The following is an 18,920-nucleotide window of genomic DNA, read 5'->3' as shown; positions in this document are numbered from 1 at the left end:
AGTTCTTAGAGTTTAATGTTAGAACAATAAACATTAAAACTCAACTATGTATTAAACCTCTTATTGCTTATAAAAGTAAATGTAAACCAAGCCAGCAAATCCATTTGAGACTTCACAGCAGAGGCAAAGTCCTACTATCAAAATATCTTCTGATTACATCTCCTTTATTAAAAATTCACTTGACTTTTTGTTAGAAAGCTGTACCATCTAGAATACTCACGAAGTTAATTCCTTTAGCTTAATTTTTTTGGGGGGGAATAAGACTGAAGTGTATGCCCCCTGTGGATTTCCCCAAAATTGCCATTATTGGCATAAATGAAGAGGAGATTCTACCATGTATTTTGCCACAGGCATGCTGATAAGGCTGCAAGACCAATGACTTACTTGCTTCCTAAAGAAACATTCTTCAGATTCAGAAATAGAGCTAGAGTCTTACAAAGAAAGGTGGCAAAGTAGGATTGTTTATTATATTTTGGCACCCTGATTTTATTTATTAGTATAACAAATCCCATTAAATTCCAGGACAAATTCCAGCTTTTATATGAACTTCAAATGCACAGGCTATGCCACTTGTATGGGCCTAAACATTTGTTGCATACCCTAAGAACTACTGGCACATACTGCTATATTTCTACTTCAACAGGACAATTAACAAACAACTCACTAGGTCTACATGTGGGATTTAACACAGAAGTATTTAGTCTCCAAGGGTATTTGTTGTTGTAAAGAGTCATGAGTCACTGTCAGCATTATAATTCAGAGTTGTTTTTTTTTTTTTACTGTCAGTATTGTATACTTTTTTTCATTGTAAACTATGACAAGTCGAATGATACCTACAGCCTTCAGGGGAAATGCCTGAAAGACTGAGCCTAAAGCCTCATTAATGACTATCCTTTCAGGCAAAAATAAATCTTCTCTCCTCAAAATGTACTCCAGTCTCCCACTGATTCCACATTCACTATCCTCATCCCACAATCACAGGTAATGACTTAGATGCATTGTTTTATTGTTACTATTCTTTAGTAGAATCTTTGCAAATTGTTTCATTATGCAGTTGCAAAGGAATACAATAAGCAATTTCCAAACAAGATGTTGGGGGTAGGGAGTAGTAAACATCTCACAAGGATGAAGGGAAACACAGTGTTATAAAGGACAGGAAAAGGGGATAGCCCTATCCTCTGACTGGGTAACTTAAGACTGTTAAAGTGTTGATTATCCATAAGCTGCCTTCCTGACACAAGCATTGGGAGAAGAGGATCCAAAGAAGCAAACAGGAATGAAGAAGAGAGGAGAAAGAATGGAATGCTTTACTCTTGTAAAAGGACAAAATCGGGTAGAGTTGGAGTTTTTATGTTAACTGATAATTGATGAATGAATACCAAGAGACTAAGTAATGCATAGAGCCAAATAACGCATGTAACTGGTACTTTTTATTTTGAATTTGGGAACTGTATCTACTATTTTTTAATAAAATCGAGATTCCATAAATGACTTAGTTTTATTCTACTAAATTAATTCTGTCCTGACCAAGTGTTCCCTTACAGAAAAATCAATCAGAAGCTACTAATATTTTGTCAAGTTTATCCATGAAATTGAAACAGTGAAATTTTTCAATCATCGAAAAACATTAACATATATATGAGTGTGTGTTTCAATTTTGTGCATATATCCATCCCAAGAATGAATATAACATTTCTTGCTACATTTTATCTTTCTAATGACTAACATCTTTACTTTCAAAACCACCATTTATCATACAGAAAGTTTAAAAACAAAGTATGAACTTGCTATGTACTATATAGTGCCAGTCTGCCACAAATATATTGCTTGCTAGGAATAAGTTCAGCAAATCTGCTGAGAAGCAGTAAATACAACCCTCCCTATCCCGGTTCTAACATCTGTCACTAATTGTGTTCATCATAAATGTTGACTTGTTAAAGCCACACATACATCCATTTTGGAGCCAACTTTATCCTCTACATAGTTTGTTTATGCACCAAATGATCCATATCCTGGTACCAAAATATTCCATCACCCATTGCTATCCTTTGAAACATATCTCTGGAAAATCTCAAAGGAAAATCAGGAGGAAGAAAGTCTGAGACTTCAAACTACATTTTTATTCCTTTTAGATATGGGCAATGACTTTCCTGTGATTCTTGTTTTGTGAAATGTCTTATAATTAGGTTTAATTAGTGTAGGATAATTATCTGGCTTCCTTTTCCTGTTTTAATTTTTAGTGGCTAATCAGTGAGGAATTGTTGGATTTTTACAAACGGCACCAATGATGGCATTTATATACTTTTTCCAAACTAGCTCCCAAGTAAATACACATTCAAGGTTAAACTACTGTAGATAAAATTAATTTATTTGATTTAATTTTTTTTTTGGTTTTTACGAGACAGGGTTTCTCTGTATTGTTTTGGAGGCTATCAGTCCAGCCCGGCCTCGAACTCAGAGATCTGCCTGCCTCTGCCTCCCGAGTGCTGGGATTAAAGGCATGCGCCACCACTGCCCGGTAAAATTAATTTATTTTAACAGAGACTCAATTACATTTTCTTTTGGGTTGTTACCTGCCTGGTTTTGTTTTTATTTTGTTTTGTTTGTTTATTTTGAGACAGAGTTTCAATGTATGGTCTAAACTAGTATGAAACTAAATCTGTTAGCCAGATATGCCTCATTCTGACAGCAATACTGCCTTGGTCTTCAAAGTAGTAGTTTTGCAAGCGTGAATCACCATATCTGGCCATATTTACATTCAATATTAAAAGTTACTATTCTTTCATGAGTATAAAATTCTTTCAGTAAGGATTTGACAGCAAGTGAGTCCACTTTGTATGTTACTATCTCATTTTTATAAAGGAAAAATGTCTAAACAATCTCCATAGAAAGTATAATTAATACACAAAATAAGTTTGAAATCTTTATATTTATAGTGTATTGGGTTTTTGACAAGAGCAGCAACACAAGTCAATGGAAATTGTTAAGTTATTTTAACAAATAGTATTGAAACTATGTTTTAAAAATGTTTTAATTCTTCCTAATCTATACAGACAGTATCTCAAAATGATTGAACTACCAAATACAAAAGATAAAAAATAGTAGAAGAAAACTTGATTTTTAACTATGACCCAAAGCCCAAATAAGTAAGGTAAACATAGATAAATTGAACTTATAAAAACCAAACTATACGGCTGAGGGGAGGGTCAGAGACAAGAGGATCACAAGTTCAAGTATATCTCTGGTTACATAGTATGTCTGAAGCCAACATGGGCTACATGAGATCCTGTCTCAAAAAATTGTGCTATTAAGACGATTCTTGGAATAGGAGAAGATAATTATGTACCTTCTCAGGGACTTGCATTGACAAAATATTTAAATCAAGAAAGATACATAAGAGGTAAATATGCTCAAAACAAGATACTCAAAATTACTACTGACTATTAGGAAATGCAAATTTCTTGATTTCCTCCTGATCATTAGCTGCCTCGGTGAAACAGGATGCCTCTTCCACATAGGGTTGTTTTAGAAATTAGAAAAAGATAAACACAAAAAGTTTCATAGTGCCTGTCCCATAGTCATCACTAAACCTTGAAAAATCAAAGAGAACTACTGCATTCAAGGCAAAGTTCTACTAGGCTTGAACTTCAAAAAGAAATTGAGTCAAGAATTTCATTCAAGATCAAGTAGTGTTTCAAAATTACCATCAATCAGTTATGCATTCTTTCTAAACTTTCTGTATGAAAATGAATCCCCAACCATTGATTTTCCCCTCAAAAGTTAAGTATGTTGTGCTACATACACACAGAAATGCTACAGAATGTGGTCAAAATGATTTTGCTTGTATATCCCTAAGTGAACATAATACAGCAGGGGATATGTGAGCCTCTTGAAAATCCATGGGATCAGCTATGAAAAATGATTTGTAAAGTCACTGAAATAAGTGTATTCAGGGGGATCCAAGGTCAACCAGAGGATGCACTTTGCCTTGATTTGTGGGAACAAGAGACCTTGGCCAGAGGGGACATCAGCCTGGGAGCAGGCAGCTGTAATAGAGCACAGAGAAGCCATGTTTACTAAAAAACATGTTTACTAAAAAATACAGTGCCCATAAGAAATGTTTACCAGAGCAATAAGTTCCTGATAAGGGTTCCCCCAGGAGAGCACCCTGACCTTGACCTTTTCTAATGACTAACCACCTCTTCCTGACACCCCCCCCCCCACATCTGGTGTCAGGGCATATAAGCAGTGTGGGTAAGAATAAAGCCAGGGGGGTTCTTGAAGCCTTCAGAAAGCTTTCTTGAAGTTTTCTAGAAGCCTTCTTTCACCACCGACTGGTCTCTGTGTCATCAATCCCGACACCCTCCGCACATTGTAGGACACAGGCTGCACATCAGGGCCCGGCATTGATTCTTATTTCCTTTTCAAAATCATCATTTTTAAGTCATGGTTTCTATTTTGTGTATGCTTAGGAAGGTAAATCCAGTTCTTTAAGGCATAATTAAGAAAATTACATTAATGCATTAATCATTTATATTTTACATTGATGCAATCAGTGACACGAGTAATTTTCCTTTCACTACAGGAAAGAGCCATTTGAACAAGCCAATGTAGGAAAGAAAGAAAGTAAAAGATTCAGATTCGGAATACAGTGCTTACTCATTTTAGCCACAATCTGTTCTTTTGAGCACAATGCTCAAACTGATGATGACTTCACAATAATTCAAGTTTCTTCTTCCCCTCCTAGCATGAGAACAAACCCCCAAATTAAAGTCAAACAATTTTTTTGGATTTTCAAGACAGGGTTTCTCTGTATTGTTTTGGAGGCTGTCCTGGAACTTGCTCTGTAGACCAGACTGTCCTCGAACTCACAGAGATCCTCCTGCCTCTGCCTCCCAAGTGCTGGGATGAAAGGCGTGCACCACCAATGCCCGGCCGCAAAGTCAAACAATTTTTAAAACTGGTAATTCTGCCCACTCCATGCACACTACACAGAATGTCCTGGGTCAACCAGATAGTGATTTTCGTAACCTGAAAACATTATTTCAACCAGGTGGCTTCATCTTGACCCAGGCATTGTTATAGGCAAACAGATGTTTCTCAAATTTCACATGACATTATCCATTCCACCTGTCTTTGTGAGAGATGATTTACTTTCTGATACTTAAACAATTCTATTCCTCCATCAGCCTACAAATTAGGTCACCTCAACAGAGAACCGTCTTGGCTTAATAAGATTCTAATCAAACCCTTTAAATTTATACACACATAAACAAACTACAGAAAACGAAAGTATTCTGGTGGTGCCACTTGGAGGGAGTATGTTATCAGCCAAGCATGACATTATGCCTGTGGGATCTCAGCCTCAATTCTTTCATATGTCAAATTTTATTTCTTACTTTTATGGAATAGGGTCTTGCTATTTTGTACAAGCTGGCCTCAAAGTCCTGGGCACAGGCAATCCTTCCAAGCCTTCCTAATTGTTACCTGAGAAAAGAGGTGCACACTAACATGATTGGCTTTAGAATTTTTACATTCTTACCATTCTGGTTGTCTGTAATAAATTCATCTACACTTCTGTCTCATGTCTTCATTTTTTCTTTAATTTTTATTGAAATCATTTCCCCCATTCCTCTTCTCCTCCAACTCCTTGAGTAATGTTCTCACACATCCCTCTGAAATTTATAGCTTCTTGTTCTTACATTATATATATATATGTATATATATATATATATATATATATATATAATTACAGCCTGTTGAATCCCTTTAATACTGTCATATGCACACGTGTTTCGGGCTGACCAGTGCAGAGCTAACCTACATAGGGGGCTAGTCCCTAAAGAAGATTGATTTTCCCTCTCTCAGTAGCCATTAGTTGCCTGTAGCACTTCATGTAGGAGTGGGGGGCACTATAGGGTTTACCCCATCTATATTGATATGTCAACTGATATTATTATATTTCAGGTCTAGTTTAGGCAACTATATTATTGAGATTTCATGGATGCAAATTCCTTGTCATATATAGAAGACACTATCATGCAGCAAATCTCCTGTTATTTGACTCTTGTGCAGGATCTTCTGTAAACTAGGCTGTCCTTGAACGCCTGATCTTCCTGCCTTTACTTCCCAAGTACTGGGATTAAAGGTATATGTAGAGTTTCTTGCTTCATGATGCACAACTATTGGATAGGTTTACTGAGTAATAATTGAGATGGGTTAATTGAAGGATAATTTACATCCATAAATTTTAGTGTACATTTTTATGAGTTTAAAGAAATAGGTGCAATCATGTAACTACTGCCACATTGTATACATATATATTGTGTGTCTTACTATATTACAGTTCTGATAATAGATTTGTTAGTAACTTGAATTTCGATTTTACCAAATCTTTAGCTTAAAAGGGGGACAACTCTAACACTTTATTGTCCTATATTTGTTGAGAGTTTTCTGATATGTCAGGGTTCATTTGCTGGTGAGGAAAGGAGAGGGGAGGAGAGGGGGAGAGAGGAGTCAAAGAGTCTCACCAATAAAGAGAAAAATAGGGACAAGCAAAAAAGACGGAGGGAGGGGCAGAAAAGAGGCATAGGAGCCATAGAAGTGGGGTATAAGGTGACACCATGAATGTGGCTTGTTTACATATTTTGAAATGTCAGTCTTCACTATTGATTTCAGACAGAGATTATGAGAAGTACAGCTGAATTTGTGGCCGGCCACCTATCCATAAATACCTGAAAATAAGCCGGGCGTTGGTGCCGCACGCCTTTAATCCCAGCACTCGGGAGGCAGAGGCAGGTGGATCTCTGAGTTCAAGGCCAGGCTGGACTGACAGCCTCCAAAACAGAGAAACCCTGTCTCGTAAAACCAAAAAAATACCTGAAAATAGTTTTCTTTAACCTTTTATTTTTTATTTATTTTTAAAGACTTTATTTATTATGTATAGAGCATTCTGTCTGTCTGCAAATATGCCTGCAAGTCAGAAGAGGGTGCCAGATCTCATTATGGATGGTTGTAAGCCACCATGTGGTTGCTGGGAATTGAACTCAGGTCCTCTGGAAGAATAGCCAGTGTTCTTAACCTCTGAGCCATTTCTCCAGGCCCCCTGAAAATAGTTTCATAAACTTATTTTGCTGTAGTTCTACTTGTTTTGTAAGTTATTCATGTAATAAAACACCTACGCCTAGACAATTATGAGCCCTTCTTATTGAGCTTAACTAATTAAGATTCGACCACAAAATAATTAGCTACTTTTCTCTGAAGAAACACGGGTTCTCTGCAAATTGATATAAATGCCATCAAAGAGTTTTAATCTCCTACATTATGATGCTTCTGCATATATAAAGGTGGTCCGATAAAATTATAATCTGTGGGGTTCTTACATGGAAGACATTCACTAAGGACTTTCCTCTCAGAATGTGTCACCATCATTATTAATTGATGCTTGATTGTAGTTACTCCCCCATTTACTGAGAATATGAGAAAGCCTAATCTAATCTATCCTACTACCTATCTCATTACTATGTTAGATTCTTGGAATAATTTGCTTTATTCTGTTTTGCTTTCTTATCCCTCATCTTGATACTGAAGATATTAGTATTATAAGTCACTTCCAGTCCTTTGACAAACAGCATGAGATATTCTTCTCATTTTCACTTTTGATTCCATGAATATTCTTCAACAGCTAGCCATGTGCATAGTAATATAAATTCAAATATATTCCAAGCAAATATTGTCATTATGATATTCTCCTATAATTACTGAAAGCCAACCTCAGAGAGAACTTAAGAACCTTTATCAACTTTCATATCCACTTAAATATTATGAACCGGAATATAGTGAGTCTGCATTCCGTCAACTTGGGTGAAGGTCAGGAGAAATATAGGTGACATATTCTAGAGTATATAAGGGTTGGTGCTTTTGGTGACTAAAATGAATATGTTTCATCTGAAGCTCATTAACTAAATATAATATATTCATGTGGCTTACAGATGGTAATATTGCCTCAGTTTCTTACCAGGAATATATAAACTTCAGCAGTAGCTTGAGGCTATGCATCTTGAAGGATATATTCAGCCAGTGTAAGCTAACCAAGAATTCAGTCAAATACATGGTTTGACCAAAATTCTTTCCCTCTTATTTCCCTATTTACTCTTAAATGGATTCACGAAGTTGACTAGAACAATGGATAAATATATATGACAAGAAAATAACAAAAGTCTTCAGATCACCTCCAAATTATCTCTTTGTAAATCTTACCATGAGACCTTACAACTTTTTCTATCACCTTCTGCCCTTTCTAAAAAAAACCTGCCCAGGTTTCCAGATCTGAAAGTTCTGCAGAAACATTTAGTACATTCTAAGCCATCATGACAGGGAAATTTACTGCAGAATGCTGTTACACTACTCCAAACCAGTGCATTAAGCTGCCATCACTAACTTGCCAGGAAAGAACTTTGTGAAGACTGTCCCAAAATGTAACTCAACTGTGTATTAAGATGTAAGGAACAGAGCGAGCCCAGCTTCAGGTGAGATTGGGTCCCCGGCTGGGACCACCCGCCCATCACCCAACCCCCATCTTCGGGGCCGCTCCCGGCTTCTAGAAGAGCTGCCCACACAGGAAAGAGATCAGCCCCTCCAAGACCCCAACCCAGCGAGCCCAGCTTCAGGTGAGATTGGGTCCCCGGCTGGGACCACCCGCCCATCACCCATCCCCCTCCATCTTCGGGGCGCTCCCGGCTTCCAGAAGAGCCGCCCACACAGGAAAGAGATCAGCCCCTCCAAGACCCCAACCCAGCAAGCCCAGCTTCAGGTGAGATTGGGTCCCCGGCTGGGACCACCCGCCCATCACCCATCCCCCTCCATCTTCGGGGCGCTCCCAGCTTCCAGAAGAGCCGCCCACACAGGAAAGAGATCAGCCCCTCCAAGACTCCAACCCAGCGAGCCCAGCTTCAGAAGAGCCGCCCACACAGGAAAGAGATCAGCCCCTCCAAGACCCCAACCCCAGCGAGGCCAGCTTCAGCTTCAGCTGCAGTAAGGAAGGAGACCAGTGGAAACAGAAAGCCCCCACCAGCACCCACTGGAAGAAGAGATGGGAAGAAGACAGAATAAGAGATCACTCAGCAATAGAAACACCAACACGACCCCACCAGAATCCAGGGATCCAATACCAGCAAGACCTGAAAAGCACTACATAGATGAAGAAGAGGAGACAGACCTTAAAAATTATTTCATGAAGATGATGGAGAGCCTCAAAGAAGAAACGAGGAAATCCCTTAAAGAAATAGAAGAAAAAACAAACAAAAAAATCCATGAAATGGGGGAAAAATTCAAGAAATAAACAAATCTCTCAAAGAATCTAAAGAGCACCAAGAAAAAACAACCAAGAAAATTAAGGAAACAGCTCAAACAGTTGAAGGATTGAAAGCTGAAATAGAAACGATAAAGAAAACACAGAATGAAGGGATGCTGGAAATAGAAAAGCTCGGTAAACGGTCTGGAATTACAGATGCAAGCATCACCAATAGAATACAAGAGATAGAAGAGAGAATCTCAGGTGTTGAAGACTCATTAGAGGACATAGCATCGTCAACCAAAGAAAATCTCAAAACCAACAAATCCTTAACACAAAATATTCAGGAAATATGGGACACCGTGAAGAAGCCAAACCTGAGAATAATAGGTATAGAAGAAGGTGAAGAACTTCAACTTGAAGGTACAGAAAACATATTCAACAAAATCATAGAAGAAAACTTCCCTAACCTAAAGAAAGATATGCCTATGAAAGTACAAGAATCTTACAGAACACCAAATAGGCTTGACCAGAAAAAGAAGTCACCTCGCCATATAATAATCAAAACATCAAACCTACAGAGCAAAGAGAAAATATTAAGAGCAGCTAAAGAAAAAGGCCAAGTAACATATAAAGGCAGACCTATCCGAATTACACCTGACTTCTCAATGGAAACGATGAAAGCCAGAAGATCCTGGTCAGATGTCCTACAAACGCTAAGGGAACAAGGATGCCAGCCCAGACTACTATATCCAGCAAAGCTCTCAATTACCATAGATGGAGAAAACAAAATATTCCATGACAAAGCCAGATTTAAACAATACGTATCCATGAATCCAGCTCTACAGAAAATGCTAGAAGGAAAACCTAGAGCCAAGGAAGATAACTACATTCACAAAGACACAGGCAATATAGAATCATACTTTACAAAACACTAAAAGAAAAAGGGAGGAGAAACTACACAAAATAACTTCACTAACAATAAATCAAGCGCAAACAAGGATCACCAATCAATGGTCATTAATATCCCTCAATGTCAACGGCCTCAACTTGCCTATAAAAAGACACAGACTAGCAGAATGGATACGAAGACAGAACCCTTCCTTCTGCTGCATACAAGAAACACATCTCAACACCAAAGACAGACGTTATCTCAGAGTAAAGGGCTGGGAAAAGATCTTCCAATCAAACGGCCCCAAGAAACAAGCGGGCGTAGCAATCCTAATATCTAACAAATTAGGCTTCAAATTAAAATCAATCAAAAGAGATGAAGAAGGGCACTTCATATTCATCAAAGGAAAAATACATCAAGACGAAGTCTCGATTTTAAATATCTACGCCCCAAATACAAAGGCACCTACATTCGTGAAAGAAACATTACTAAAGCTCAAAATGCACATAAAATCTCACACACTAATAGTAGGAGACTTCAACACTCCGCTCTCACCACTAGATAGGACCTCCAGACAGAAACTTAACAAAGAAACAAAAGAATTAATAGAAGTTATGACCCAACTGGGTTTAACAGACATCTATAGAACATTCCACCCAAATACAAAGGGATATACCTTCTTCTCGGCACCACATGGAACCTTCTCTAAAATTGACCACATAATAGGAAACATAGCAAATCTCCACAGATACAAAAAAATTGGAATAACCCCCTGCATCTTATCAGACCACCATGCATTAACATTAGAATTCAACAATAACACAAATCGCAGAAACCCTACAAACTCATGGAGATTTAACAATGCACAATTGCACCATCCCTGGGTAAAGGAACAAATAAAAAAAGAAATTAAAGACTTCCTCGATTTCAATGAGAATGAAGACACAACATACACAAACTTATGGGACACTTTGAAAGCAGTGCTGAGAGGAAAGTTTATAGCACTAAGTGCCCACATGAAAAAACTGGAGAACAGTCATACTAGAGAATTAATAGCACAGCTGAATGTTCTAGAACAAAAAGAAGCAAACTCCCCAGGAGGAGCAGACGCCAGGAAATAATCAAATTGAGGGCTGAAATCAATCAAGTAGAAACCAGGAAAACATTGAGAAGAATCAATGAAACAAAGAGTTGGTTCTTTGAGAAAATCAACAAAATAGACAAACCTCTGTCCAAACTAACCAAAAGACAGAGAGAGAACATGCTAATTAACAAAATCAGGGATGAGAAAGGGGACATAACAACGGACTCTGAGGAAATCAAGAGAATCATCAGGGCATACTTTGAAAATCTGTACTCCACAAAATTTGAAAATTTAAAGGAAATGGACAATTTCCTGGATAGATATCACTTGCCAAAACTAAATCAAGAACAGATAAATAATCTAAACAGACCTATAACCCCTAATGAAATAGAAGCAGTCATCAAAAGTCTCCCAAACAAAAAAAGCCCAGGCCCAGATGGCTTCAGTGCAGAATTCTACCAGAAATTCAAAGAAGAGCTCATTCCAATACTCGTCAAAGTATTCCACACTATAGAAGCAGGAGGCTCACTGCCAAACTCTTTCTACGAGGCTACAATTACCTTGATACCCAAGCCACACAAAGACACAACTAAGAAAGAGAACTATAGACCAATTTCCCTCATGAACATTGATGCAAAAATACTCAATAAAATACTTGCAAACCGGATTCAAGAACACATCAGAAAAATCATCCACCATGATCAAGTAGGCTTCATTCCAGGAATGCAGGGATGGTTCAACATTAGAAAATCTATCAATGTAATCCACCATATTAACAATCTGCGAAAGAAAAACCACATGATCATCTCACTAGATGCTGAAAAAGCCTTTGACAAAATCCAGCACCCCTTCATGATAAAGGTCCTAGAGAGATCAGGGATAACAGGAACGTACCTGAATATAATAAAAGCAATATACAGTAAACCAACAGCTAACATCAAACTAAATGGAGAGAAACTGAAAGCAATTCCTCTAAAATCAGGAACAAGACAAGGCTGTCCACTCTCTCCATATCTCTTCAATATTGTACTTGAAGTTCTAGCTACAGCAATAAGACAACAAAAGGAGATAAAGGGGATACAAATAGGAAAAGAAGAAGTCAAACTTTCATTATTTGCAGATGATATGATAGTTTACATAAGTGACCCAAAAAACTCCGCAAGGTTACTCCTAGAGCTGATAAACACCTTCAGCAATGTGGCAGGATACAAGGTAAACTCAAAAAATCAGTGGCCCTATTATATACAGATGATGAAGTGACTGAGAAAGAAATCAGAGAAACATCACCTTTTACAATAGCCAAAAACAGCATCAAATATCTGGGGATAATGTTAACCAAGGAAGTGAAAGACCTGTATATCAAGAACTTTGTGTCTTTGAAGAAAGAAATCAAAGAAGATACCAGAAAATGGAAAGATCTCCCATGCTCTTGGATTGGTAGGATCAACATAATAAAAATGGCAATCTTGCCAAAAGCAGTCTATAGATTCAATGCAATCCCTATCAAAATTCCATCACAATTCTTCAAGGACCTGGAAAGAACATTAATCAACTTTATATGGAAAAACAAAAGGCCCAGGATAGCCAAAACATCCCTATACAATAAAGGAACTTCAGGAGGCATCACCATACCTGACTTCAAGCTCTATTATAGAGCTAGTCCTGAAAACAGCTTGGTATTGGCACAAAAATAGGCAGGTAGACCAATGGAACCGAATCGAAAGCCCTAATTTTAACCCACACACCTATGAACACCTGATTTTTGACAAAGAAGCTAAAACTGTACAGTGGAAAAAAGAAAGCATCTTCAACAAATGGTGCTGGCATAACTGGTTAGTGGTATGCAGAAGACTGCAGATAGATCCATGTTTATCGCCTTGTACAAAACTTAAGTCCAAATGGATCAAAGATCTCAACATACATCCAGCCACATTGAAACTTTTAGAAGAGAAAGTGGGAGATACTCTTCAACGAGTTGGTACAGGAGACCACTTCCTAAACATAACACCAGTGGCACAGGCACTGAGATCAACAATTAACAAATGGGACCTTCTGAAACTAAAAAGCTTCTGTAAGGCAAAGGACACAATCAAAAAGACAAAAAGGCAGGCCACAGAATGGGAAAAGATATTCACTAACCCTACATCTGACAGAGGGCTAATCTCCAAAATTTACAAAGAACTCAAGAAACAAGTCTCCAAAACACCAAAGGATCCACTTGAAAGGTGGGGTACAGAGCTAAATAGAGAATTCTCAGTAGAGGAGGCTAAAATGGCCAAGAGACACTTAAGAAAGTGCTCAACATCCTTAGCCATCAGGGAAATGCAAATCAAAACAACTCTGAGATACCATCTTACTCCTGTCAGAATGGCTAGAATCAAAAACACCGAAGACAATTTATGCTGGAGGGGATGTGGAGAGAGAGGAACACTCCTCCACTGCTGGTGGGAATGCCAACTCATACAGCCTCTTTGGAAATCAGTATGGAGATTCCTCAGGAAAATGGGAATTAATCTACCACTAGACCCAGCAATTCCACTCTTAGGCATTTATCCAAATGAGGCAGGTTCATACAACAAGGGCATCTGCTCCACTATGTTCATAGCAGCATTGTTTGTAATAGCCAGAACCTGGAAGCAACCTAGATGCCCCTCAACTGAAGAGTGGATAGAGAAAATGTGGTACATTTACACAATGGAGTATTACTCAGCAGAAAAAAACAATGGAATCTTGAAATTCGCAGGGAAATGGATAGCACTGGAAGAAACCATCATGAGTGAGGTAACCCAGTCGCAAAAAGACAAACATGGTATGTACTCACTCATATATGGATTTTAGATATGGATCAGGATAGTGCCAGTCTGCACTTCCACAGATAGAGAGTCTGGGAAACAGGAAAGAACCTAAAAGATATGCATATATGCATAGTACCCAAGAGAAGAGGATGGAGACAAGATCCTCTGAATGGATGGGGAACAGGGCGAGGGGGGGGGTAGTGGGACCTGGGAAGAATAGAGGGGGTAAAGAGGAAGGGAGTTGGTCATGGGGGAACACGAAGTTGAGGGGGTGGGGGTAGAATAGGGGGAAGAGGGAATCATAGGATCGAAGACAGATCAGGCACCAGAGTGACCTCGAGTGATCTAAAGGTATAACATCAATTGGCAAGCTAAGCAATAGTGGAAGGACCACCTCGAATGCCCATTTCTGATAATGAATTTGATGTCTATAACTATCCGGGAGCCTTCATCCTGGGACTGATGGAAGCAGAGGCAAACACACAACTAAGCACTGAACTGAACCCAAGGAACCCAGTGACAGAGAGAGAGGAATGATGAGCAAATTGGCAAAGAATGGGCTGGCAAAACCAGCAGAGACAGCTGATCTGAACAGGGGAGTGCTCTTGGACCCCAGACCGACAGGGGGGAGGCCAGAATGGGACTGATCTGGACCCCCCAAATGTGAGTGTCAGTGAGAAGGCCTGGACAACCTATGGGGCTCTGAGCTGTGGATCAGTGTCTATCCCTGGTATACAATCTGTCTTCATGTGCCTATAGCACAAAGAGAGATGCTCTCTCAGCCTGGACTCTTAGGGGAGTGCCTTGACCCTACCAAGAGTAAAATGATAGACTCTAGACATCCCCTATGTGGAAGGATTTGGCAATAGGGTGGGAGGGAGGGTGGAAGGGGAGTGCAGGAGGAGGGGAGGGAGAGGGAACTGGGATTGACATGTAAAACAAGCTATTTAAAATTTAAAAAAAAAGAAAACAAAAAAAAAAGATTTACAAAATTGTGACTCCATCTAAAGACCTTTTACATGGAATAAGCATAATCTATATGGAAACTCTATGTATGTATTTATGTATGTATGTATGCATGCATGTATGTAAATGTTTATAAAGAACTGACTTTTCCAATTTAAAAAAAAAAAGAAAAAAAAAAGAAAAAATAGTTCCATGTGAAACAACCTCCACATTTTGTATCATTGTTGAGATGGCTATCATTTTGGACCTGTGGGGACGATTCCTACAAATTTTCTCTGATAGTGATAGGGTAAGTTGAATAGCTTTTCACATCATTTTTCACAGATGTTATGAATGTTACAGACTTTTTTTACATAAAATGGTATCAATTACTTTATGGTATTGAATGTATTTTTTTCATGATCCAAAAGGTTGATCCTTTTGAGTAGCTAAATATAAGAATATTCAAATGCAAAGATATTTACTTAAAAGTCAAAATGAATTTTTAGGATATTACATAATTCAACCTTATGTAAATAATTTTGAATGAATAACATTGGTTGTCATAAACAATAAAGTATATTTTTCTTTGTATATTTAACAAATATTTTGAAGAATTCATAATCATGTTCAGAGATTTTAATTCTGTTTGCTTATTTACTTAAATATATGATTTCCCTCAAATTATGTCAAATTGTATACAATGTATACATTAAGATAAGACACAACAGAATTTTATTTAATATAAATTTTGACCAAAACAAAAAAAAAAAGATGTAAGGAACAAATTGTTTAAGTTTATAATTCACTAACAGAATACATATACCATGCAGAGAAAATTAACTAATTCTATAATCAAAACCAGGGCTGCATGTATTTCTAAACTTTTAGGATATGTGGGGGCAGGAGAGTCAGGGTGTTTGCTTTTATCCATGCCCAATGATGAACTTTCATGGCGTATAATTTATTTTTATTGTGAAGGAGAGTCTTATATTTCTTCATCAAATCTCTATGTTCTAAGATCTTAACCTGAACATTTTTATGCCGAGTTCATCTTTTTTTCCTTAGATTTTCCAAGTGGAAAGAAGACAATTCACTTTTATGGAATGTTGGGATATTTAAATAATGATAAAAATTTTTGTTTTCTAACTTGCAACTTAGCTTGTGTGTGTGTGTGTGTGTGTGTGTGTGTGTGTGTGTGTGAATTATCCTTGTGTATATGAATTTGTGTGCTCCACATAGTCATGAGATTTGGAAGGAGCTTAAGAAAGTTTTGACAAGTGCTCTTGAAACTCCATGAAAAATGTGCTTTTCTTCTGTTTAGTATCTGACTCTGACTGAAGGCTATATGTACAATGAGAGGAAAAATGGTACCTTCAAGGGTGGAATACATCTAGGAAATGTTTTCAGCAGTGAGTCTCCCATTAGGTGTAAGCTCAGAATGACATCATTTGTTAAAGCAAGCTGTCTGCTTCACTCAGTTGGAATTCCCAACTCTGTTTGTTTCAATGTTACTGGAATGGACCACAACTTCCGAATTTGTAATAATTTTTGGGTGATACTGATGCTATTGCTGATCCAGTAGCCTGATTTTGAAAGTGAAAGGACGTAATATACCAAAGTAGAATCTGCTAATTAAGCACTTCACAGGTCATAAATGAAAAACTAAAAGGATGACCACAGTGGAGCCCTGGATGTTACATCTCAGCCAGAAGTAAAGGGGATGAAACACAAGTAAATACCCACTTCCCTAATTCCATTAGTTGGATAATACATCTCCAAAGGATGTAAGGGTATTGAAAATTTTTTGGGAGATGCTGCACTCCTTCTTTCTTTACTATCAGGACTGTTAACATCTTAGGGCTTCACAGAAGTTTCAGTAGATTTCCAGTAAATCCAAAGTGACTAGATTTTAATTTTGTCTTATTATCTGCCAAGACTTTAGCACTGGCTTCTGGGTTTCCCTTAAGAAAGTGGTCCACATGCCACTTAAACTGGCTTCCTTAATTGAAAACATTGGTGATGCTTTAGGGGATAGATGTCTAACATCAGAAGGGAGGAGTAAATTCATGAGTCTGGCTTGGTTTAAGCCCTGCTGCTTAGATTTGATGTGTGCTTTAATCCTCCTTTTACATAGCCAAATATGAAAAAAAATTATTAAAGTCCAAGGCTCAAGTTAACTGACCAAAAATAAACTGAATGATCCAAGAATCAATTAATCAAAACCACATTTTAAAGGGAACATAGTCTCTGAACTATATGTACTCTGAGGACATCTAGACAAACAGGCTTTATTGACAACTGGAAATAGATTTAAAGGAGGACACTAAAAGTCATGGTTACCAATATCAAAGACCCCAAATTCCATTTATATCCACAGAGCTTCACCATTTCTCTCTTCATCAGTTAATTTAAAACAGCCTAATCTACATGACCATGTTCCCATTTCCTCTGTCTTTCAGCTTAGTTCAGTAGCCTGTGAGCACTTCAACCCTTCACCATATCGAAGGGGTCTCACAGTATCTGACCCAATAGTCAATTCCCTTTCCACACAGAACTTCAAAGGCCTCATAACTCTAAATGAGGTTCAGGTAAGCATATAAAATACTGTGGGCAAAGACATTGGGAAAGTTGTTTCTCCATTGGCTTAAATGAAAATTTGAACAGTTTGAATATACAGTGTTTGTAGTCTCTTCTCCGAATTGGTTCAGTCAGTTGTTTAATACTCTGTAACTTAAGGAGTAGGATTAAGTCATTCAGTCTTTCTCTTTCTGTTGCTTTGCATTTAAATGAACTAGGGTCAACAGAGGGTCAATCTAAAAGTGACTTGAGCCTGTAGAAATTGGAGAACCAGGCTCCCTCCCTCAAGGGCCATTGGTCAACATCTGGCAAAGTGTACTTTGCCTTCATCCCCCCCACAAAGCCCTTAAGGCTCTTTCCCTTTATAGAGGTGCTACATCTGGCTTTGCTTTTCTTGGGAGCAACTCTCCTTGTTAGGAAAATCTCCCTCTTAATTCTCACACAGCCATCAGAAGTAATTTACCTGCCATGGACCTCATTTCCCTTGGGATTGAGGTGAGAACTAATCTCATGTGCTAAACTGTTAACCAGTGGCTCACTGCATCTCTTCCTTTATCAAATGCATGTAAAAAGGTGATTTCTGGCAAGAAGACCTAGAGTGTGACTGCCCAGTGATGGACATTTGGCAAAATGCATCAAGTTGTTCTGTGGGAAATAATTTTGGTCTATCTATTCAGCAAATCATACCATATTGAGTCAAATCTCTATGTTCTCAAAACCTATTATGTTTCTATTATTAATATGTTTCTATTTTTAGTATTTTATAATGTTTCTAGCTTCTGAATAATCGATAAACCTTCTCTGAGACTTCTAGTTCACATCTGAGGGTTAGCTTAGCAGTAGTTCCCAATGGAAATATTTTCATGTAGATCTTGGACATGTGTTTGTACAAATGATTCCTCCAGAGGATTTTGGTGTGCCTGCCAATTTAAGAACTTGTGCAGTATAAATATAAGGATATTATATTCCATTGGAACAATGCAAGTCCAGGCCTGTGACTTACTCTGCTTCCAATGTTGCCTAAACAGTTTCTTAGTTTATATCAAATTGTAGATTACTCTGGAAAGAAGAAAGTACTGAAATTTACTCCATTTTATATCATTCATTCTCCCTCTAATTACTACCTCCTAGTTCCAGGTATATCAGACATTAGCCATAGAGCCAGACTTTCCTCCTTTCAAATGAACATCACAATCTAATACAGCTAGGACAAATTACCTAAGATTTTACATAGTAATACATAATATATGGATATAAACGTGGTGGAAAATGGCTACAAAACAAAAGAACTAACCCACAGGAAGATGCATGTCATGGGGGTAATGTGTCCCA

The 18,920-nt window shown here is 37.9% G+C and overlaps 1 long non-coding RNA gene across 1 annotated transcript; it reads right to left on the bottom strand.

Annotated features, from left to right (window-relative positions):
- Positions 1–2,514: 2,514 nt before the first annotated feature.
- Positions 2,515–4,714, bottom strand: LOC121136312. Its single transcript, XR_005873452.1, has 2 exons — positions 4,660–4,714; positions 2,515–4,046 (listed from the first exon to the last, which is right to left on the bottom strand). It is a non-coding gene; the product is annotated as an uncharacterized LOC121136312 (long non-coding RNA).
- Positions 4,715–18,920: the final 14,206 nt, after the last annotated feature.

This window comes from Mesocricetus auratus, unplaced genomic scaffold (genome assembly GCF_017639785.1).
Source record: "Mesocricetus auratus isolate SY011 unplaced genomic scaffold, BCM_Maur_2.0 Super-Scaffold_100062, whole genome shotgun sequence".
NCBI lineage: Eukaryota > Metazoa > Chordata > Mammalia > Rodentia > Cricetidae > Mesocricetus > Mesocricetus auratus.
Note: the sequence above shows the minus strand (reverse complement) of the source record. Positions and strands in the feature narration are given on the sequence as shown.